Source organism: Lissotriton helveticus, chromosome 2_1, assembly GCF_964261635.1.
Source record: "Lissotriton helveticus chromosome 2_1, aLisHel1.1, whole genome shotgun sequence".
Lineage (NCBI taxonomy): Eukaryota > Metazoa > Chordata > Amphibia > Caudata > Salamandridae > Lissotriton > Lissotriton helveticus.
In genome coordinates, this window is record NC_136059.1 from 257,531,096 (window position 1) to 257,555,141 (window position 24,046).

A 24,046-nucleotide genomic window follows, 5' to 3' on the forward strand; every position below is an offset into this window, starting at 1 on the left:
ATGTTTTTGAAAAATAATTTGCCTAGGTCTTTTCTTTTTATATTTACGTATCAGTTTCCTATTTTTCCCTCTTGATTTTACTTTAGCAGCACTAATAGTTCCCGAGGGACCTTCAGGCTCCTTTTTATCTTGAATAAAAATAGGAAATAGATCATAACCCTCCGTTTGTATCTCTACAACCACCTTTTCTTCCTTCTCAGCCAACACAGAATCTTTTATCTGTGACAAGGAAGATGGGGGAGGTCGATTAGGGGGCTTTTGAATATCCACCTCTATAGACAATCCTGTGGAGGCAATTCCCCCCACCTCAGTAGTATGATCATCAACTTTTTGAACAACAGAAACAAAATTACTAGAAGTAATAAGAGGATTAATCACATTTTCTATAGACAATCCTGTGGAGGCAATTCCCCCCACCTCAGTAGTATGATCATCAACTTTTTGAACAACAGAAACAAAATTACTAGAAGTAATAAGAGGATTAATCACATTTTCAGCTTTTTTTACATTTTGTGCCAACAACACCTGCAATATCTCAGTAACCGAAGACAAAATACAATCGGAGTGTAGTCATCTGTTCCAACCTCCCCAGTGTATTTTCTATGTCTGTAAGTTGGGTGACAAGGTCATGTCTCATTCCTACTCTCGTGCCTATCCCCACTCCCCTCATCACAGTCTTGAATGCGTTCCACTCTACCTGTCTGGAAGACGCTATATTTGCATTTTCTGAGAAGTAGTTATCTATAGCCGTGGCTAAGGTTGTTTTGAAAACGGAGTCCTCTAACAGTTGCGGTTGCAGTCTCCATGTCGGCACTAGTGTCGGTATTTTGCACCATTGCAACGTAATCTCTACCGGGTTATGATCCGACAATGTTTTCCCCAGGTGCGTGGAGTCACTGACCGCATCCACCAACGTGGCTGAACAGAATATCCTGTCAATGCGAGTATGTAATTTGTGCATTGGGGAGTAGAATGAATATTCCCTAACTCTTGGATGTTTGGTTCTCCATGCGTCTACCATCCTCCAACCATATGCCCAGTTCCTCAGTATCCCCGCCAGCTTCTTACTTAGTGCAGTATGCATCGGCGGGTGTGACCTGTCCAGTTCTATATCTAGCACCGCATTGAAATCACCCCCAATCACCCACGGGTATCCCTCCCAGTCTACCAGTAGTGTGTTCAGAACTTCCCAGAACTTGTCCTGCTCTGTATTTGGCGTGTAAACACTCCCTAATATAACGTGTTCCCCATCACGTAACCCATGTAGTAGCACATACCTGCCATCCTTATCAATCTTCTGCTCTATTAACTTAAAGGGCATGCCATTTTGAAGCCAAATTGTGGGCCCCCTAGTGAAGGCCGAATATGATGTGAAGAATAATTGCACTCACCACTTCTTGCACAGCTTCACTGCCTCATCATGAGTTAAATGGGTCTCCTGTAAAAACGCCACATTCACCTTCCGCCTATTCAACTGTGCCAACAGTCTATGTCTTTTCTGGATTGAGCCGAGGCCCCAAACATTCCAGGAGCAGCATTTATAAGTATTAGGGTGTGCCATGAGGCCGTATACAAGGTGGCCACCCAGGACCACAGGAACTACTGAATCTGAACCGAGTCATATTAGCTAACGCTGAACCCACAAAAACAAAAAAAAAAAACAATACTCGGGTCCCCCTGTAAACGGCAGAGGTCCAAACCAGAACTATCAGTTCAACCAGAACTTCTGCCAAAAGCATACCATAAAGCAGTCTCCAGGGGGGGGGAGGCAACCGCCACAGCTTCCCATATCATTTTCCTCGAACACGTGCCATACTTGCATCGCTCCAGCACAAACCCTTCATGCACCAGTGTGAATACATACCGAACAGGGACACGTATTACTTTAACAGCAAAACAGTCCACTTAAGCATTACATTATACAATACCACTCTTTCCAGGCCCCTCCATCAGTTCAATACTTGTCTGCCGTTTGCGCTGTGACTAAAGGGAACAAAGTTAAGTTGGATTCAGACTCCGAGCAGACCGTCGCCTCATCCGACGAGTGAGTGGAGACTGCCCGGGTCCCTGCGTCATGTTCTGCCAATGCTGCCGCCATCAGTATCGGTACTACTAGGGGGTGGTGATGGACGGAGCATCTGAATCAATCAAACACTCAAACCCAGTCAAAAGATCTGGGTTTAATCCATCACTGTTCTTTAGCCCACTCTGCCACCCCAGTTCAGACATGGCTATATGCAAATCAGTCTGACCCTGTGCCTCATGGGAACAGTCCAGCCCGAACTGCCAAGCTATGTCTTCCCTGGACCGGAAACAAGCTTCCGAGGATCGGTTTCTGGCATTCCAGCCGTCTTCAGCCCGGCTTGCTTGAATCCAGTGGCAAAGTGAGCAAGGGACTCACGTCTGAGCATACCCTGCCACACTTATGGTGGCCAAAAGCGGTACAAAAGGGGGTGGTGATGGACGGAGCATCTGAATCAATCAAACACTCACACCCAGTCAAAAGATCTTGGTTTAATCCATCACCGTTCTTTAGCCCACTCTGCCACCCCAGTTCAGACATGGCTATATGCAAATCAGTCTGACCCTGTGCCTCATGGGAACAGTCCAGCCCGAACTGCCAAGCCATCAGTATAGCATCACGTTGGCAGTTTGTAATTTGTTCCTCAGATGGATTTGTCCCCGGATCCGTCACCCTGCATTCAGTAAATTCCCGAGCCGATGTAGCCCCCCCGTCCCAGAGGGGAACGCATGGAGCCACCCCATGGGAGGGAGTCCTGCGTGGCAAAGGGGGGGGGGGGGAAAGTGATCCCCAGCCAGTCTGCTACCTCCTCCGGATTTAAAAAAAAAAGTGAGGTTTGACCATGTATCACCTTCAATCTGGCGGGAAAGAGTAAGGCATATTTTAGACTGTGCGCTCTCAATTTCTTTTTAACTTCTTGGGATGTAGCTCTAGCCTTCTGGACCGCCAGAGCAAAAAATATGGGTACAAGGAAATCGTTTTATTCTCAAATCGGATAGGAGCATTCTCTCTCGCCGCTCTTAAGATCGTGTCTTGTTCCTTGTAGTTCAGTATACGGGCAATCGGGTTTTGGGGCGCCCCCGGCAGAGGAGGCCTTGGTGGTAACCTGTGTGCTCTTTCCACGCTATACAGCGCTGACAGCACCTCTCTCGCCACATGTTCTTTTAGCCAGTTCTCCACAAACTGTGTGGGGTTGCGCCCCTCGCTTTTCTCCGGTAAGCCCAGAATTGGTACATTATTCCTGCGGGACCTCCCTTCTGCATCGTCCACCCTGTCCTGGAGTCCCCTCAACTGCCGCCGTACCTGTTCCAGTTGAGTAGCTTGTTCCGTCTGTTGAGGTAATAGGTCGTCAATGGCAATTTTAATTTCACCTTTTCTGCCATTTTTTTGTGGTCTGCCTGTAGCAAGTTGAAGCTAGTAGAGAGTGAGCCCAGTTGCGTCTCCATCACAGGTACGAGTCTCTTATTCCTTCAGTATTAGGTCCAATTTGTCCATAGGTTGTGCTTAATCCGTGGGGGGGATCACGTCCGCGTCCGAGTCCTGTGTCCGACCACTTGACTGTGTCCACAGGCTCCAGAACCTGCGAGTCCGGTTGTTTCGCTCAGGTGCGCCCCATGTCACTAAGTACGTCCTGCGTCCGCAGACCCCGCTGCACAAAAACACCATGCCGTCCGGTAGCACCAGCAGTCACAGTTCAAGAAAGTGAAGCTTGGGCTCCAATGTAGTTCCACTCCTTGTTAGGCACCAGTCCTTTTTAGGGAGTCACAGGCTATCCCCTACTCTTAGCCCATGTCTTCCTCGGCATCCACCGGCAGCAGTTCGCGATTCAAACAGGCTGCCCACTCCGCGAGCACCCAGTTGGCAAACTGTGTTAGCGTGGTTCTTCTATCTGCAATCCCAGGGCAGTGCTCTGTAACAGCACCACAAATGTCCTGGACCCAGTTATTTCATCCCGTCATACCAATCTGCTCAGCATGGGACTCACCATTATGCAACTGCTGGTTGACTCGATCAGGCCAATAGCACACAACCCAACTCCAGCCCCTCACCCGTTAGCGCTGGCAGTCAGGTCCACTATTCTCATTGCCCAGGAACAGCAGAAGAGTCACAGTCCGCACGGCGAACCCCTCACAAGCAGCATACCAGTTTAGGCCCGATTCTGTAAAAGGGTGTAAAATACTGAGGGCAGCACGCCCCACTCCCCGTGTGGCACCACGCTTGTGTTTCTATGTTGTGTAGTCCGCTGTCCGGCTTGTACACCCCCTCCGGGTGGGCGCCTCCCTGCGCAAGCCCACAGTCGCACAGCGCCAGTGGCTCTAGTTCTCTGTACCCCACTGCGTGCTCCTCCGAGGCCTCCTATGCTGCCAGCAGTCACTAGGTTTCCGTGCAGCTCCCAAGACGGCCCCACAGTTCATACCTCCCAGTACCCACAGCACGGCCCAGTTTACCAACCTCCGCCATCCGCATGCAGCATATCCCCGGAGTTTCAATTCGCTCGGGGGGGAAGAAGGGGGCCCTGCCCCCACAGCACAGCTTTTCAAGCACAGTCGCTCGCAGTTCCACCTCCGCTCCCTCACTGCATCACCCGTGCCTCCTTGAGTATTCTGCATATGTGACACAGCCACCAGGCTCGGGAGTCACTACCTCGAAATGTCGACGCAACCTGCTGACATGTTCATCTCCGTCCCCCGGACGCCATCTTGGATTGCCTCCGTTCTGCAGCGTCTCCTGTTTTTCCCCCAGTGTCCCTGTGACCTCGGTGCAAGACCGCGGGAGCCGATCACCTCCTCACACGGCCTCCTGATTCGTGCGTGACCAGCGGGAGAGAGGGGTAGAATCGACACAGTGAGCAGCTTCGTACGGCCCATGTTCCTCCGCTCCCCGGATCTCTCGTCCTCACTCTGCTCCAGGCTCACCTCGCGGTGGCAGTGGTCCAGTCCGCTCCGTTCACACAGGGGACCGCCCCAGTTCTCCACCAGCAGTCCTCTTGCACAGTAAGTGCTCTGCTACACATTGCAGGTGTTTGTGTAGCAAAAGTGCCCCGTTCCGGCCGTGTAATTTGGCATAGTGTCGGGTTTGGCACGGAGTTTTCTTAGCTCACGTCCGCCATGCTTGGCAGTTAGCCACGCCCCCTCAAGAGGGTACTTGATAATGCCTTATGCATACATTGAGGTTTGAGTGCCTTGAGTTATGTAACCATAATCCATTGCTCAAGAGATTTGGTTACCCTCAATGCACTAGTTGGAAAAGGCAGGGTTGGCTCTTATAAAATTATATGAATTCGTGTTAAAAGTCTGGTAGACTTAGATAAAACTTTAGCATTGATTTGAAGGCTAGTGTAGATTGAGCTAGAACTCTGCATATTGGTATAGAAATTCGAGTAGCATTATGTGTAACTTTAGTATTGGTTTCAAGAGACCAGTGTTCTCATATAGAGCTTTATGTACTGCTATGGAGTTTCGGGTAGCCTCAAATAGAACTATTAATTCGAGATGCGGGTAACCTCAGATAGAACTTTATAAACTATGCTGGTCAATCAGGTTGAAGTTTAGTATTCAGTCTGTAGTGCCAGGTAACCTCAGATAGGACATTAGAATTGTTCTTGAGAATTGAGTGGCTTCAGATAGAACTTTATGTACTGTTCTAAAGAGTTTATTAGCCTCTAGGATTCTTTTTTAATTGTCTGGAAGCTTGTGCGTGCTAAAGATTTTATTTAAAGGCTTGTCTTTCACCAGTTATCTATCTGACAGCTGGTGTGGAATAAGACGCAGTAAGAAGAAGGTTCCAGGCAACGGTCAGTGACTTTAAAGGACCTGCTCCTAAAGCTTTTTCAAGTTTCTGGAAAATCTTAGTTGAGTGTTTGGGGTTTACTGCAGATTGATTCTCCTGATAGGGATCTGCTTATTCACTAGGTAGGCATGAGTTGTTTGTGTGCAAGGATTTGTGGACAATGGTTTCATATTTATGTTAGTGGAGAAGTGTGGCTCAATGGTTAGAGCGGCAGACCCTGATGCAGAGGTCTAGCCCGGGACCAGGGTTCCATTCCCCGCCTTGGCGGGTCTGGGGCTCAAAATTCTACAGACCTGATAATTCTCGCCTCGGTGCCTATTCCAATCATGGAGTCCCACTCTGCAACTCTGGGCAATAGCTTGCTTAATCTCCACAACGGCCCCCACAACGCTAAGGATGCCTGGCCTCCACCTTGGGGCTGCCCAGGAGTGGACACCTCACAGGGAAAGCCAGGATGGGTTCCACAGCGGTATTCGTACAAGCGCCTTGAGACCCTTGCGGGTGAGTAGTGCGCTATACAAGTATCAATTTACATTTAGTGATTTATAAAGCCATAATTCTAATCCATTCTATTCTATTCTATTCTATCAGTTTGTAGAGCACACAGTAACCCAGAAGGGTATCCGAGGGCTTTGGTAGTATCGATAACCTTCATAGGTCTGATTAATGCCTAATAAAAAATAGAAGGAATGAGGCAAGAATAAAGGACTTTTGGAAGGCTGTGTATCTGGCATTGCTATAGCGTAAACCTAGCAAAAAGGCAGTGAATCATCATGTAAGCTTAGATTAACCAACAAGGAGTCTGTAATGTTGTACTTCTAATTAGATTATTTGTGATTCCCCCTAAAATGTTCCGCATGGTTTATTGAGGGGTTTTGTTCCGCAGGGTTTATTGAGGGGTTAGGATTTCCAAGCTTGTCAGTTGTTAGCAAGCCTTGAAAGAAACTACATGTATCCTGGTTGAAGGAATGAATCTACATTTAAAGCATCTCCTAGTATTGGTCGCGCCATTCAAGACACTAAAGAGTCCAGAAGCTTGGCGGGCAATAAAGTGAAACGGCATGCTCCAAACCATGAGTAAGGACCCTGATCAATGACCAGTAGGTGCAAAGATGAATATTTTAGGGCATGAGGTGAACTGTAATGTTGGAATCTGTTTGGACCATGTTTGTGGTACAGTGTCCATTCTCACAAAAGAAATCACCTCCTTACACTAGGCTAATTCCCCAACTCGTTTGCCAGCTCCTCTACCTTAACTCTAGGTAGATGATATATCATCGTTAATACAACCAGGTTTATGGACTTCATCTAAATCCGTCTTTGTCAGAGAACCACTCTCAGCCAGAGTTACACCTGCTCTTGGGCTCATGCCCCATGCAATGCAGCCATGACCTGCTGGCCGTGCAAACATCAGCAGCACCACCCACTATGACTCACCTTATACTAATACCAAATACAACGCCCACAGAACACCGTGACTCTGCTCAATGGATATCCCAGAGCAGCCAAGGTGCCCAGACTCCAAAGGCTCTATAGACCATACATCTGCTGCACAAACTAATGTAGCATAACGTGCAGGCCACTCTGAAGGGACACTGTGATCTCTAAACACTCCCAAGGCAACGCTCTTATTACCAAGAGCATGCGCTGCACTATCAGCTGGGCCTACAGTGTCACTACATAATGGCTTTCATTAAAGTACTGCTGAAAGGTCATTTAGTTGTAAAAACAGGAGCAGAGTGGTTAACTCTTTACAGTGAGATGAAATCTCACTGCACAAACCTTCCTGAAGGCACTTTCAATTGGATTGTGGAGCTACAGACCTTTTCCATCTCTTCCATCTCTTTTCCATCTCTTCCGCATGAGAGTTTTGTGCATTATTTATTTATTTGTTTAGTTAACCTTCTTAAGTATCCCTCATAGGCTGCAAGGTTTAGAAGCGCTTTAGATGCAACAAGTTTGCATGACATTAAACCGAGGAAAGAGAGAACTGATCCATATTCTCTGGGTTCCTTCTAGACTGAGGACTGTGATTGTACGAATTAATGTTTGAGTGAATGAACAATCACATTGGATTATTGTATAACGGGGCTCTGTGCACGGTATTGGCTGCGGGTGCAGTTTCGTGAGGAGACAGCGGGTGCATAGAAACTGCGGTTAAAAATAATTTGCGTGGGTTTTTCTAAAGTTGAGGTGATGACTCCATTGCAGAAGGCCTTAATATAATAAACCAATGCAAAACTCAGAGCAGTTTGAGTAAGCCAGAATTTGCCCTCGAGTCTTGCATTCCATTAAAGTTTCTTGCTGACCACATGTATACGCTGAGAATGTTTATGGTACAGGAATCTTTGTGCTGTAAACTAAACATGAAGGAAACATGTTATTTGAACCGCAGAAGCAATTGTTACAAACATCCTTCAAGTTAGCTTCCTTTCTCACCAGTGCATGTCAATGGACACGTATTCATGGGATCAGGGTGGAGGAAAATACATCTCTGGAAACCCTTTCCTTGCCTTCCCCACTTTGGGGAGCTTTAGAGGCACGTCCTCTGGAGCAGCACCTTGTAGCATTAAAAATGAATAATCCAGTAAACATATTTACACCTTCTGTTGGGTAATGAGTGTGAATTGCTTAAATTTACGTTTTGTACGGAAACAATTCAATTGTTGCTTATATGGATTGATGTAATTAGATATTGTTCAATTCCAACAGCAGATACATTGATAGGGACGCCAGATAACCAGCCCAAGATGACTACCTGTCCTGGTAAGAGCGGTGGGGCGGGTTTGGGGATTCGACAGACAACCACGAGGGAAAATTAAATAAATAATTTTCCCTCGTCGTCTGTCGAAATCCCCCTTTCCCCCCACCCGGCCCCACCGTTCTTACCTGCACGGGCAGCGGCTGGCTGTTTGTGAATCCCTTACAGGGGCCACATGATGGTGTGCACCCTTAATACTCACCCCAGAATAAACAAATGAGGACAAAATATTGAAAAAAAAAATATTGACAGATTTTCTGTACCTAACTACACATATGTACCTACATGGTACATATATCTTGAAAGTACGTAGATGTGGGGTTAGCAATAGTAAATCTATACTTAACTTTCAATAATTTGTCCCCCGATATTATGTCCTTCATATTCTTGTAACACAATATTCTGGGGATGATATTCAGTAGTACAATGCTAGTTAACAAGGATGCTTTGATGTATTTAAAGTAGTACTCCTTTAATACTCTTTTCCATAAATACCTAAAACCACAAACACCTTTCCTTGTGAATTTCCATTGGTACCAAACTGGATCCAGAAACTCAAAAAACAACTCCAGTGTGCTGATATGTGACGCTGTGCAGCTCTGCACCAATGCTATCCCACTTCAGAAGTGACGAACGAAGCAACGTATAAGAACCATCCATGCACGCTGTCAGTTCCATTCTATCCACGTGCATCTGGAGCTCCGCTTCTCTTTTTTCTTAAATTTGTGAATTGACTTTTCCTTCAAAATGTACTGCTGTGTGTGCCACCTCCTACAATTACAGGGTTTAAGCCTTGTAGGGACTGTCACAAATAGATGTGTCTGACAGATATGCGCCATGAAACCTTTTTGGTATACGTGCGCTTTATAAATTCCCCCAACTTCAACTTCAACTTCAACAGATCCTGAAGAGGTGGATCTCTGGTGTTTGAGTTCAGCACTCGTCTCCAAGGCCTGGGACAACTACGTCCATATCAACCCGAAGGCCAGTCATGAACACAAGGTACAGCTTTATGTTGCAAAACGCTGCAAGACTCCACGTAGGTCTTGCTCCACATCGAAGTTGAGGGGGTGAACCTGTTTCCACTCCCAAAGTCGTTCCTGTGGCAGATCGAAGTCTTTGGGTAACATAAGAAGTCCAGGCTAGACTCAGCCCCTTTCCGTCACTCCCTGGGGAAGGTGCGCAGGTGTCACTGTGCCTCCAGGTCTCACTCCCATTCTACTGAGGAGCAGAGCATGTCTTTAATCCTGATACACCCTGTGTTTCTGGGACTGTTGGCGATGTTGCAGCAGGTCGAAGCCTTTTGAGACGCCATGCTGCACATCTTTGGGATGCTGTTGGCTCCCTCTGGTGCGCCTTTGGGCCCTAAGGCTCCGGAGAGGCTTCCAGTCGGGTTACCCCTGGAGAACGTGGGGGTTTCTGACCATGGTGCTGTCTGTACCCTATGAGCCTGTTTCAGGATTTGTTCTGCCATCAGTGCTGACTTCAGTGTTAGCACCAAACGTTGCACCGGTCCCACATAATTCAATGCTGGCACTGAAAGAGGAGCTGCAACTCACTGTGGTTTCTGACTCTGAGCCAAATACATCACAACTTTGACTGAGGCCATTCCTAGATCCTGATGTGGCACTGCCGATACTTTAAATTAAATTAAGTGATTTGCCCAGAATCACAGGATGTTGAGCTGACACCGAGACTCAAACCTGGTCCCCCAGTTTCAAAGCCAGCAGCTCTGACCATTAGGCCACATCTTCCATTCAACAAGACCCTAACGGGTACACTATTGCACACTTGGGTAACACCGGGATCTTGTCCTTCAATCAATTAACAAGTTGCCCTTTACCATAGACCAGTGCCAGGCGATCCTGACTTTTTCACGTAATCAGAGCTTGGCGGTGCAGGCCTCCACCAGCGCAGTCAACCCAGACACCTTTCCGACAACTCCTCCTGACAGAGAGTCCAAATCCCTGGAAACATTTCACAAATGGATGTTCTCCTTGGCCATCCTTGCCTTGAGGTCAGTCAACGCTAGCTGCTTTCTTGGTTGTTGCACATATACACTTTGGCACATACTTGTTGAGATTTATCGGCAGTCCCAGTAGATTACGGGTTTCCTTAGCCATGCAAAATGGTTTGGATGCGTCCAAGTACACCATCTGCCTGGGCCAAGACAACACTGATTGTCAAGGAATGGCCATTTGGACAATTATGATACTCTGACGGCATGCATAGATGATATCCACAGGCTTCTCAGGGGATGTAATGCAATCCCCCTAACTCTTTCGCCATTTTCAGGAATATCCCAGGGGCTCGGCATATTAATGGGCCTGTCTCCAACACAAAAGGCCTCACTTCCACTTCGAGGTCAGGCCTGTGGGCCTAGTAGACAACAACGATACCATCAAGGGCAGCACACATCCCAAGCTCCCGTCTCTCTGGTGACAACCTCCAAACCTTTTTAGTGCACCCTTAGTTGCACACAGCCACCTGGTAGGAGACAGGGTCAGCCACTTCCTGTTGGGGTGGCAGGGCATTGCATCCAACAGGGTCCTCAACTTGTCCAATGGGGCTACACCAGGCCATTTCCCTACAACCGGTCATCTACATCAGAGAGGCTCTTGGAGGACCATCTGTCCATTTTGCATCACGAAGTGCAGGCTATTTTAGCCAAAGAAGCCATAGAGAAGGTACTGGCCTCTGAAGTGGAGACTGGATGCTATTTCTGCTGCTTCCTCGTGCCAAAGAATGGAGGCAATCATCTTATCTAAGATCTTCACCCTGCCAATGCCTTCCTGTGTTAGAATGCTCACGCTTGTTTGGATCTCATAGACTGATGGTGGCAATCGCCCTGCAGGATGCCTATTATCACATCATTGATCTGCATGATCACACGTGCTACCTGTAGGTGGGCACATGCATTTTCACTTTGTCGTGCTCCCTGTCCGCTTCACTGATGCCCCTTGGGTGGTTGCTGCCCATCTTGCTAGGTCGAGGGTACCAGTGTTTCTGATAATTGGCTGTTGAAGGCAAGCTCACCACATTCAGTCGCAGACCACCTCCAGACCATAGCTAACCTTTTGACATCGTTGGTGTTTTCAATCAACCTACTGAAGTCACGCCTTACTTCTGCACAGGGAAGCTCCCAATCATCGGATCTATCTTGGATATGGCGCTCTTTCAAGCCTTTCATCTGGACCAATGAGTCTACGACATTCGGACTATGATCCCCGTGTTTTAGACTCTGTCATGATCTCGTTGAGGATAATTCTGAGGTTTCTTGGCCTACTTACCTTCTGCATCCTGCTTGCTTACCGTGCCTGATGATATATGCAGGTTCTGCATGGGACATGAAGCCTCAGTGGGCCCAGCGCCAGGAGAGCCTGTAGGATTTCTTTCAGATGCTGGAGGAGACTGCAAAAGATCAGCACTGGTGGCTGCTTCACCACAATTGACTAGCGGCAGACATCCCTCCTTGCCCCACCCAAACTTGACGATGGTGATGGAGACATAACTACTGAGCTGTGGAGGCCACCTGAGAGAAGTGGAGATCAGAGGGTTCTGGTATCCGGCAGAGTCCCACCTTCGCATAAATATTTTGCAGCTGCGGGTGAGTTGCTTGGCTTTGAGCCACCAAGAGCAGGCTGGTACAGGTAATCATGGACAACACTGATGGGCATGTGGTACTGCAGCAAGCAGAGCAGGTCCATTTGCCAGGAGGCTATGTGCCTCTGGGGGCTAGTTGAGCTATCAGAGCATATCCCTTGTGACTCACCACATTTTGGGATCTTTAAATGCCAAGACACTGAAGCTCAGCTGCCACAATCTAGTGGATCACAAATGGTGCTTACAACCAGAGGTGTGGAGCAGGACATCTTCCATCAGTGAGGAGAACCCTGACTTGATTTTTTCACCACTGCCGAGAATGTGCAGTTTCAGCATTTTACTTTTGTGCGTTGGAGTTCCCAAGAAGGCTCTCTCAGCAGTGCAGCACAGGACTCCTGTATGCCTTCCTTCTTCTTTCTCTCCTGCCCAGAGTTGTGAAGAAGTTCAGGAACGACCAGGCCCAAGTTATCCTAGTGGTTACGTATTTGGCCAGGAGAGTATGGTACCCAGTACTTCTGGCCAAAGCATTGTTGAAAATAGCAATGTATATGCACATAAGCAGCATTCATTTGTGTTCACTGTACCCCTTGTTGTAAGCAGAACGGATATTGCGAAGCACTGACTGTGTTATCCCGCCAGCATAGACCCATGCACACACGTACACGACAGCCATTTTAGGCACCATGGCCTCTCTGCCCGTTTGTTAAACCCCCGGTACCCCTCCCCGCGCGCACTGCTCATGCATCGGCCATGGAACCCTTTCCCTCTGCGTGACCCTGCTCTAGAAATAACCCTCCTGCTCGACCCACACCCCCCATTTCCTCCCAAGAACACCCTTCCCCTCAGCTGACGAGCCCCCCCCCCCCAGCTGCACTCGGCCTTTCGACCTGGTCCCAGGTCCTAAGACCAAGCCTCGTGGATGTACACCCCCCCCCTTTTTCCTGCCCAGCATAACAAAACCGTGATACACCAACCGAAGTGCCCCGATCTTATCGCCTGCCCAACCTTTGATCTGATCATCCCCTCCTGCCCTCGTGTCCTGTAGGAATGTCCGGCTGAGAGATCACAATCTCTTGTTACATTCAGGAGGGGAGGATGACATCTGAGCGACTGGTATGGGAATAGGCCTGAAGCTGGGATTCCAAGCATGTTTTCTCCTACTTCAAAGCGTCTTTCTTGCAATAAGGAATGTTTGTGCATCATAAACATGTGTATAAAAGACGAAGCCTCAGAGAAACTTGTTAGAGCACCTCCTGAAGACACTATGCGAGTGTCCGAAATGACAGGCTCTCCTCATGAGAAATAAAACTCTGTTCTTGTTTTCCTGCTTCCAGCGCCCGTCTCTTTATTTGGTAATTTTTCAAGATGGGAACTAAGAGGCGTCCCGGCCCAGCAGCCTGGGCATCAGGTGCGCTATGGGCTGACTTTTCTACAATTGGCGTCCCAACGCGGGGTCCATCAGCGACATAGGGTCCGGTAAGAGAGGTCCAGACGATGGGGTGAACATCTAAATGATTGGAGTATACCTGCCTTGAGAGGGCCCTCGTCCGGCTGCCGATTGAATGAACTTCACCAATTCCGAACGGACCTCTCTCAAGTGACCTACTGTCCTGACTGGAATCCCACAGGAATGCTGTGGTAAAAACATGGAGAAAGAGAACGATTGGGCGCTGGAAAAAGGAAGGCAAAGAATTGCCCACACGGTCCGGTCCGGGTAAGGTTAAGTAGGACGTCTTTACGTCCGATTGGTAGGATGGCTTTATCCATCTGATTGATTGATTGATTGATTGTACTTGAAGTATTGGTTCTCTTTGAGACATTCTCTATTTGCAAACAGCGATGAATAGGAACGTTCCTCTCTCTTTGCAAATAGTGAAGGATAGGTAATGCAGACGTTTGTCCCCCATTGTAATCCGTCATGCCTATCTTTCTCCCCACTGATTGTTTGTTATCGATTTTTATCGATTATTGCTCTTTGAGATATTCCCTGTCTACAAACAGGGAAGAATAGAAATATTCTGCCCCCTTTGCAGATAGTGAAGGATAGGTAATGCAGATTTTTGTCCCCGTTGTAATCCGTCATGCCTGTTTTTCTCCCCACTGATTGATTGATTGTCTGGACATTTCTTGTTCAAGGAATAGTTCTTTTGAGGAATTCTCTGTTTGCAAATGACGTAGAAAAGAAATATTCTGTCTAATCTTTGCAAGTAGTGAAGGGTAGGTAATGCGGACCTTTTGTCCCCCGTTGTAATCTCTCGGGCCTATCTACTCCCCACTGATTGGTAAACTAGTTCCACCCGGACCATTTATTAGAGGTAGGTCATCTGGCTCAACCAGAGGGCACCCCTAATAAAAAGGACATATGCAACAATAACGAAGTAATCACCGTATCCTGTTAACAGAAACTTTAGCGTGAAACACGCTAGAAAAAAAAAAAGGGAAGAAAGAAATAAGAAAGCAAAATCAGTAGGCCACTGATGAGTTTTTTGATTTCGCTACAAATAGGAAAATGTTAGAAATAGCTCACGATAAAACACATGATTTCGCTAAAAATAAGAAATGTTAAAAATAAGCCCGTAATAGGAAACATGAAAATGGTGAAAGAAGCCAAGCTTGACATCGCAACGACCACGAGGCAACCAGGCTTCGCCACCCCTCACTGCTCCAAACATGTCTGTCCCACCGCCTGCCACGCCCAAATAACGGTAACATGAGATAGATACAAGTCGGCAGATACCTACCCCCATTCTGGAAACTCCCGAAGTGCAACAGGTCCGCGGCTACGCCCATCCGGAAGACGAGATCTTCGGCACGTGTAGGGCAGGTCCTGCTGCCAGCCGTCGGCTGGAGGTCATCGCATAAGGTGGGCCAGAAGAGGAGCCGAGGCCGACAGGATCCGGCCGTCCCCTCTTCTTTCTTCAATAATGGCTGCAACAACACGGGGGGATGTCTTGCCCATGCCATCGACCCCCCCCCCTCGCATCTCCTGGTCCAGCCACGGCTTGGTATGAGCTCCCCGTTCGGCCCTGAAGCGGCGCCTTGCAGGCCACCGGGGGGGGGGATGTCTTGCCTATGCCTCCAACCCCCCCCCCCTCTCATCGCCTGGTCCGGCCATCATGGATATTAGCGCCGAGAAGAACGGCGTGGGGTGCGCTGGGAGGGAGAGGCGGCGCGAACGAGCCTCTCCCACCTCCCCAGGTGGAGGCCCCCAGTGGCACCCCCAACGCTCCACTCACCCGACGAGGGTTCGTCCACTCTTGTGATGCAGTGACTGCTGGAACTTGTAAAATGGCGGTCGACCCTGCAGGAGCGGGCCCGGAGTGAAGAGATGGCCCGGTTGCTTGTAGATTAAGAAATAAGTCCCACAATCAGAAGTGTTCTCCTCGACTTTGAAGATTCTATGAAAGCCACGGGGGCCCCCGACCCCCGCAGACACCCCCGATGGGGAATGACTGCCATGATTGCCCGCGGAACGATGAAAATGTAGCCGCGAGACGTCGGCGCTCCCATGCTGGCGCCAGCCTCAGTTTGAATGACTAAAATACTGCAGACTACAGTTCGGATCAGTTCCAGCGAAAACTCAGTATGACCCGATTGAAAAATTGTTGCCTCCTTCCCCCTTTGACTGATGGTTCATACCGCCGATCCTTTCTGTTGCCCGTTAACGGAACTTTTGGACTGCCGAAAGAGGCTCTGGGCCAACCACGAGTTGGTGGAGATTTTGACTATGCCTGGATCTGCCCGGCCGCACCCAAAATGGCGCTGGTACAAATGAAACTTTCAACTCCTTGTTGTACCCCGATTGCTCAGCCTTGGTGTCATGAGATATGTATGCAATTTTTTTAAACACAATGAATTGATATGGGATGGGTACTGATTATGTGTTCGGACAATGAATTGAAGTGAGATGGGTACTGATTGAACATTCGGACAATGAATTGTTGTTAAGTTTTGGCGCATCGTGATTGTTGAAAGTTCGAATTTCAACACTTATGATACTCGCTCACACTGAAGTCTCGATATGATTTTATTGCACCTGTCGCACTTTTTATTATGAAATCAACGACCACCGACTCCATTAGGTTTTCCACTAAAAAGTATCCCCACATGTACAGTTCCAGCCTGCTCCGTGGCCGGCCCACGGGGTTGTAGGCCCGTATTTATGCACCGACATTTGTATTAAAGATTTTTGGGAAAAAAAAGCAAAAGTAGTTGTCACGCGTAAATTGGTAAGTTTCGAATAAATGACCACTATTTCCGATATAACTAGATTACAGGTGAAATGGCTCAAGTCGACTAGTAAGGGTTAAAAAGTATAGTACGCAGAAATATTGCAAATATGAACGGTCCAGGTTTTTGTTGTATGTGTTTTTCATTTTTGTACAAGCCTAAAGCAACTGCTAAAGATCCTGGTATTTAACCTATACTTTATATGCAACCTGTGTCAGGTAAGTTGCTTTAAAATGCCCCTAAGCCGCCCCGAAGGAGTGCCACCTGACCCCCCTAGTATGAACGACAACGACCCCGTACCACTGAAGGTTGTCCATTTTTCTCCAAGAAGAGCACGAGCTCGCCCCCCACGTTGCACCGACTGCCCTTTGTTCTGACCCCCCCCGCGCACGATCCATAATACCACACTTGGGCGACCTATGCTATCCACAGGCTTCCGATAATCATCTCTCCCACACTAAATGGTCCACCTGGGCTTAAACGCCGAGTTGGCAGGGACCGCATCCAGTGGTGATAGCCTGAGTATGTAGTAAGTAAAAGCCTTTTCGAGTTTATGCGTGCTGATGTGTCTTTAAAATGCTGCCCCCGCCCCCCTTCTTTTTCCCTCTTTCTGCAGGTCACATCGGAACATCAATTAAAGTACGAAAAAGAAACTGGTGATCTAGCGGACAAAGAGATGGGAAAAAGGGGTTCGATTATGGTACCTACACACGACGAGCGAACCGTGACTGTTTCTCTCCCTGAACTTAGCGCTTGGGAGGACAGCCTGAAGCAGAAACTACAAAATATGACTTCGCTCGGCACCCCGAATAATACAACCAAGAATGACGTGCACTAATGAATAAATTCCTACGTTTAACTAAATAGGGAAAGTTTAAGGAATATTCCGAGGTGAGGTTTACCCAAGTACCCTCCGCTTGGAAGACTAGGAATGTTGCCAGTGTTTAAAATCTACTACATCCTTTTCGCACCCTCATAGACATGAAACTCAAAGCTGCCCCATTGTTCTCCCAACTGACACCCACTGTTGCCACAGCCTGGAAATTGATTCGAAAATCCCACTGTGAGCATTAGCCCGACCAGGTTAGTTCTTGACCAATTGCCAAAGGCGTAAGTGTGTGCAACCAAAGCCACCAGTGAAGACAGCCGACGATAAAAGAGAAGAAAAGGGTAAAAGAGCTTAGGATGCTAAGGAGGCGCAGCATACAGGAAGAGATCATTTTTTGGCCAATAACTGTTCTATGTTTTGTCTTGGATTTTTGTATATAATACCGGTAACTGTTCTATGTTCTGTCTTGGATTCTTGTATATAATACATGTACTGTCTCCCCCGCCTGAGTTTGTGTGTACGTAATGTATGGATCTACGTCGTCCCTCTGCCTGTGTTTCCGTATTACTTGACCCCTGCTGTTCTGTGTTATGTGCGCACTAAATGGCCTATTATTGTACACGTCTCTCTCTCTCTCTCTCTCTCTCTCTCTCTCTCTCTCTCTCTCTCTCTCTCTCTCTCTCTCCCTCCATGTCATACGTGTACCGAATGGTTCGTTTAGAGTGCGGACGACTCTCTCTCTCTCTCTCTGAGGGTCTCCCTGTTCCCTCCTCCCTTGTGTGGTAACGTTGTACCCCACCGGCACAAACCTAATTGGGTTTCTTCGAACACAAAGGTGTTCGGCAAAATTGACAGGAACTAAAACGATTGTAACTTACCATATTACTACCTCTCCTTTCTGCAAAACGATAGAACCCGAGTTGGTAATGAAAGAAAGGACAGGTAAGACGACTGATGTCCCCTAATCTGACCTTTCTATAGGGGGACTATAACGTCAATGGTCTTCTGTTTTTCAGTTCGTTAGAAATGCAATCCCCAATGCCCAGATTGCTTCTGCACTTAAGTGCGGATGTCCAAAGCGTCCTCCTGCTCGCCCGATTGACCCCAGCTCCCTGTCCTAAGCGTCCTCGCTTCTCCCGATTGACCCCAGCTCCATATCAGCTATCCCCTAAGCGTAATTGATGACCTTGATTAACCGTCGCTCCCCAAGAAAAGCATGTTTAACTTCTGCCCCCATCTCATGATGATAACCCCCCTGCTTTCAAGAGTTAGCCGACCCCGAAGGGAAATGTAAGATTGTCAGTTCTTGGGTTTAAGGACTCGATTTCGAGTTTGATAGAATACACTGTCGATGGGAGTCCGATTTCTATCCACGTACGTCACGAATGAACGCCAAATAGGCTTACGAATTCAGTAGAAATGCCCTCCTACATACTCCATAAGTGATGACTTCTGACTGTGACCGATGAACATATCCCCCACCTACTTAGGAGTGGGGATGGAATTGAGATGTATAAATGTCTTCTCCTGCCAGTTTTTCTAAAAACTTGTTTTGTACCCATTCAAAGATACATACACTGGAGGAGAGGAGCGGGACGTGACGCACAGCCTGGCCACAGATCATGAAGCACGTGTGACCTCAACCAAAGGTGGAGTCGCAGAGCAACGAGACGCGGGACGAGGCACCACTCTCAAACTCGGCAGAAGAAGGAATGAAGGGCTGCTTTGAAGCCCTCGATTTGCTGACCCACTCGTGCCTGAAGTCCCCGTCCCTTTTGGGCCCGACTGATGGGCCTGCCTGCTCGTCGTCCTTTGCTCCTTTGGTCCCTTGGTGCGTTCAAAAGATCTGATCCCACTCCGCCCTCTCTTCCCTCGATTATTCAACAACATCACCCTTTTCACATAACTTTTGACTCAGAAAAGAAGAGCAGCATTTAGATATAATAAGGTTTTGCAACGGAAGAAGAAAGACACGCAGGTGCCCAGCATGAGGCATCCCTAAGAAGATCAGTTAGGAAACAGGACTGTGATCTAACAGCAGAGGACTGATCGCACCCTGCAACGCGTAAGGATGAATCCGAGCTGGACCTATAGCTCCACCGCCGGTGCTCAACAGCGCCAACGAAAGAACACAGACTACCAGAGCCTACCAGTGATGGCTCGCTGTTAAAAAGACATTGTGACGAAGACCCCCTTCCTGAACTTTCTACCCACCCCTTGACTAATTGCTTGTATCGAACTGAATTCCTCCCTCAACCATTTTTTGTATTGCTTTCAAAAATGTTTCATCGGTCACTCATGTGTTTAGTTTTCCAAAAGTCTCTTATAGCACTGACGAGACCTGAAGGTATCAGAGCACTTTTTACTGTGTGTTGATGTCACCGGAGAGAAAGTCAGAACATGATTCTATAATGTGTCGGAACCTTTTTCTTGATTGACCCCGACTAAGTATTATGCCGATCTCTAGACTTGTATGAATAACCCAACAAATGTAAAATCATATGTACCGCATTCCGCCAATCGTATCGACTGTATAGAAATGAACTAGCTTATGTAAAAAAGCGGCGACTGTTGAAAATAGCAATGTATATGCACATAAGCGGCGTTCATTTGTGTTCACTGTACCCCTTGTTGTAAGCAGAACGGATATTGAGAAGCACTGACTGTGTTATCCCGCCAGCATAGACCCATGCACACACGTACACGACAGCCATTTTAGGCACCATGGCCTCTCTGCCCGTTTGTTAAACCCCCGGTACCCCTCCCCGCGCGCACTGCTCATGCATCGGCCATGGAACCCTTTCCCTCTGCGTGACCCTGCTCTAGAAATAACCCTCCTGCTCGACCCACACCCCCCATTTCCTCCCAAGAACACCCTTCCCCTCAGCTGACGAGCCCCCCCCCCCAGCTGCACTCGGCCTTTCGACCTGGTCCCAGGTCCTAAGACCAAGCTTCGTGGATGTACACCCCCCCCCTTTTTCCTGCCCAGCATAACAAAACCGTGATACACCAACCGAAGTGCCCCGATCTTATCGCCTGCCCAACCTTTGATCTGATCATCCCCTCCTGCCCTCGTGTCCTGTAGGAATGTCCGGCTGAGAGATCACAATCTCTTGTTACATTTAGGAGGGGAGGATGACATCTGAGCGACTGGTATGGGAATAGGCCTGAAGCTGGGATACCAAGCATGTTTTCTCCTACTTCAAAGCGTCTTTATTGCAATAAGGAATGTTTGTGCATCATAAACATGTGTATAAAAGACGAAGCCTCAGAGAAACTTGTTAGAGCACCTCCTGAAGACACTATGCGAGTGTCCGAAATGACAGGCTCTCCTCATGAGAAATAAAACTCTGTTCTTGTTTTCCTGCTTCCAGCGCCCGTCTCTTTATTTGGTAATTGTTCAAGATGGGAACTAAGAGGCGTCCTGCGCCAGCAGCCGGGGCATCAGGTGCGCTATGGGCTGACTTTTCTACAGCATCTGTCCTCCTATCAGGTTGCTGATTAACTAGGATCTTCTGTTGCAGCAGCAGGGTTGGGTCTGGCAACTGGACCTACGCAATCTGTTCCTCCAAGCGTGGAGATTGAGCAGCGGCATTTGAACACCTTCAACTTTGCGGCTGAAGTCTCAGTGGCAGCCAGGAACTGTTCACAAAATCAGTGCATGCTGGATAATGACATACATGTGTTGCTTGGTGCTCGAGTCAGCAAGGGGCCCCTTGCAGGCCAAACTGTCAGATGTACTGTTATTTGTTTTTTATTTTGCCCAGCAAGGACATGGTAAGAACGTTTGCTATCACTTAAATTATATAGATAATATACTTAATTTTACATACAGGAGCTTTTAGCCAGCCCTCTTTATTCATTGGTCTTCCAATGCGTCATTCCTATTTTTCTTTAACCTACTACAGCATACTCCATGGGGCCATGGGTGAGCCCATTTCAGCCATTGGCTAACTTCATTATGAGTGATGGTTGTGTTTGATTTTGAGAAACTCAAACATTAAGTACATTGTTCTGTCAAACGTATTTAGTTGAACCATTGTTGACTAGTTTTTCCTTTACAATGGCTTCCGCCAGATTTTGTTTCTTCATGTTTGATTTTGTTTTGTGGCTTTTAAAAGGCATTAAACTTTCTTAACCACTTTGTTCTTTTTCAAGACCATCCTACCTCCCTTCTATGCCCCTTGTAATACTCCCCCTTCTACTTTTCTTCATTTTTTTTACAACCCCCTTAATCCCTTTCTGCTTTACTACTTTATTTTTACTAACCCTAACGTCTCCGGATTTAATCCCTTTTTTATATACCCCAAACCCCCTTCCTGTTTTTCGCTCTTTTTACAAAATGATGCTTTACCAGGAGTGACAACATTCTGCTCTTTTACAAGGACCATATTAACACACAAAGTAGTTCATGTCATTGACAGGGACTACTATGGCAATGTGTGCTTTTTTGAGATCAAAAATGTTTTTGCTTTAAATGTAAATGTAAATGTTCAGGAATTTATATAGCGCAAATCACCAAGCGGTTTCTAAGCGCTTGCTTAGGGAACCCGTCCTGGTATTCCCCTGTGAGATAACCCCGGCAGGGTATCCGCAAGGTGAAAGCCAGGCATCCCGCCGCGAGGGGCCGTTGTGGAGATTAAGCAAGCTATTGCCCAGAGTCGCAGAGTGTGAACCCGTGAATCGAGTAGGCACCGGAGCGAGAATTGTCGAGTCCATGGACATTTTAGGACTCAAGACCCCGCCGAGCCGGGAATTGAACCCTGGTCCCGGGCTGACCTCTGCTTCCAGGTCTGCCTCCTCTAACCAGTGAGCCACACTTCTCCAGTGTTTTATAATATTGGTCAGGGCCTGGCAGCTCCCCAACATTTAAGCATTGACAAAACCAAAAGGCTGGCATTCAATGCCAGACCTATTGGCTTTGCCAATGCGTGTTTTGCTATATCACCCTTTTTTGGGACGTCTTATGGATAATGCGTATTGACAGGTTAATGGAGTAATTAACTGACTCGTATTTTATGATCTGTATGCATGTTACAACATTAACTCTAGGAAAAGAGATGAATGAATTTCGCAATCTGTACACCGAACAACCTCTAGGCACTCTGACATTTTGACAAGTGAATGAGGCACCGCACATGTAGATTAAGGGACTAAACAGCTGCACAAAATGTGATGAAGGGTGGAGCTGAAAATCCCAGGCTCCCTGGTTCCCAAGACTGCAACTCAATCGCCTTGAAAATGTCGCATCATGTCACGACTCCTCGATAATATCGCATCATGTCACGATTCCTCGATAATATCGCATCATGTCACGATGCCAAGTTCTGTTGTGACAATGGAATAGTCCTAGTGGGTATTCATTGTCTTTTTTTCTGCTGTAGTTTGTGAAAACCAAAGTGAATGACATTTTAAGATTGTAGTAAATAAATGTTTCATTCTAGAAAGGAAATAGTTTTATGGCACAATCTTCCAGGGACATGAATCTAAACTCATCCACCATTGAACAGTGAGGGGAGAGAACTGCAGCATTCAGAAATATGGGTCCCCGGGGCTTACTCCAGCCTACAGCTTCCACTGTAGCTGAGAAACAGGAAGTGTCCTGAAACCCAAGGTCTGACAATATTATCAGCAGGCAATCTGTATCTCTTACTTAAAAATAGCTGGTTTACTGCACGTGCGCTGTAGTTCTGCGTGGTTCGATCCACAGGTTGTATATTATATTCAATAATAAATAGGCTTGTATTAAGGTGATTTCTGTTCTGCTTGCAATCATGCTGGCCTCAGTCCCGAAGCAACAGTAACACCCTGGTGTGTCCACCGCTACTTTTATCAGTGACCTTGAGGACATACATTCATGAAAATCATGTCCAGCTGAAGATCAAAGGGAAGGAAGCCGTGTTTTGGATTTGCACAAAGGAAGTGGAAATGGGTAGCGCCCGAGAGACTGCAAACGCTAATGTGTAAGTGTCTGCTTCTCCTGTATGGAAGAGCAGGGGCACTTAAAATGCCTGCTTGTCTCTTAGCTCGGAGTAGGCCCAACTAATGCATCAAGCGACTTAGGCATTCGATTCGTGACAAACCTTCAAAATTGTATACATTGAGGTGCATAATCCACTAAAACAAAATGTGTTTCTTACACGGAGTACTTCTTTTTAGGTCTGGTAGACAAAGCAGCTGTCTGCATGACGTAATACTTATAATATGCCATAGTGGGCTTTGCGTCTCTCCCTTCAACTATTGGTGGATTATTCTGCCACCAGTGCATATCAATGCATGAAGGATTATTTTATTTTCTAAAACGTTCACTCGACATCACACTTCTTGTCATGTTCATTTTGTAGTTTCATACATAGATTGGAAAAAAAGAATACTTGTTTTTTTTATTGCAGCAGAATGTTGAATACAATTGTAAGCACACAAGTGCAAACCTGACCTTAACATGTTATGTTATCTTAGGTTGTAGAGCGCGACAGCTGCCCCAGCGAAGGGGCGTCCCGGAGCTAATGCAGGAAAGACAACACGGCAGAGAGCCTGCAGGCGACTAGGGAGCCGAAAAAAGGTAGGTCTTGATGGCTTTTCTAAATGCTGAGTAGTTGTCAAGGCCATGAATCTGCACAGGAAGCGAGTTCCAAAAGGTGGCGGTTCTATAATGAAAAGAGCGGCCACCCGCCTGGGCTCTACGGGGCCGGGAACCGCCACCAAATACTGACCCAGCGAGCGACGACATCACGTGGGGGCATAGGGCAACAGAAGATCAGCCAAGATGGGAGGAGTGGCCAGCTTCAGAACCTTAAAAGCAATGCATAAG

At 47.4% G+C, this 24,046-nt stretch overlaps 1 long non-coding RNA gene across 1 annotated transcript in view; it reads left to right on the plus strand.

Moving 5' to 3' along the window:
• Nucleotides 1–24,046, plus strand: part of LOC144819306 (uncharacterized) — a 49,273-nt gene that overhangs the window by 16,326 nt on the left and 8,901 nt on the right. Inside the window, exon 3 of the long non-coding RNA XR_013607281.1 lies at nt 23,695–23,797. This is a non-coding gene — a long non-coding RNA (uncharacterized LOC144819306). The remainder of the gene's footprint in view (nt 1–23,694; nt 23,798–24,046) is intronic.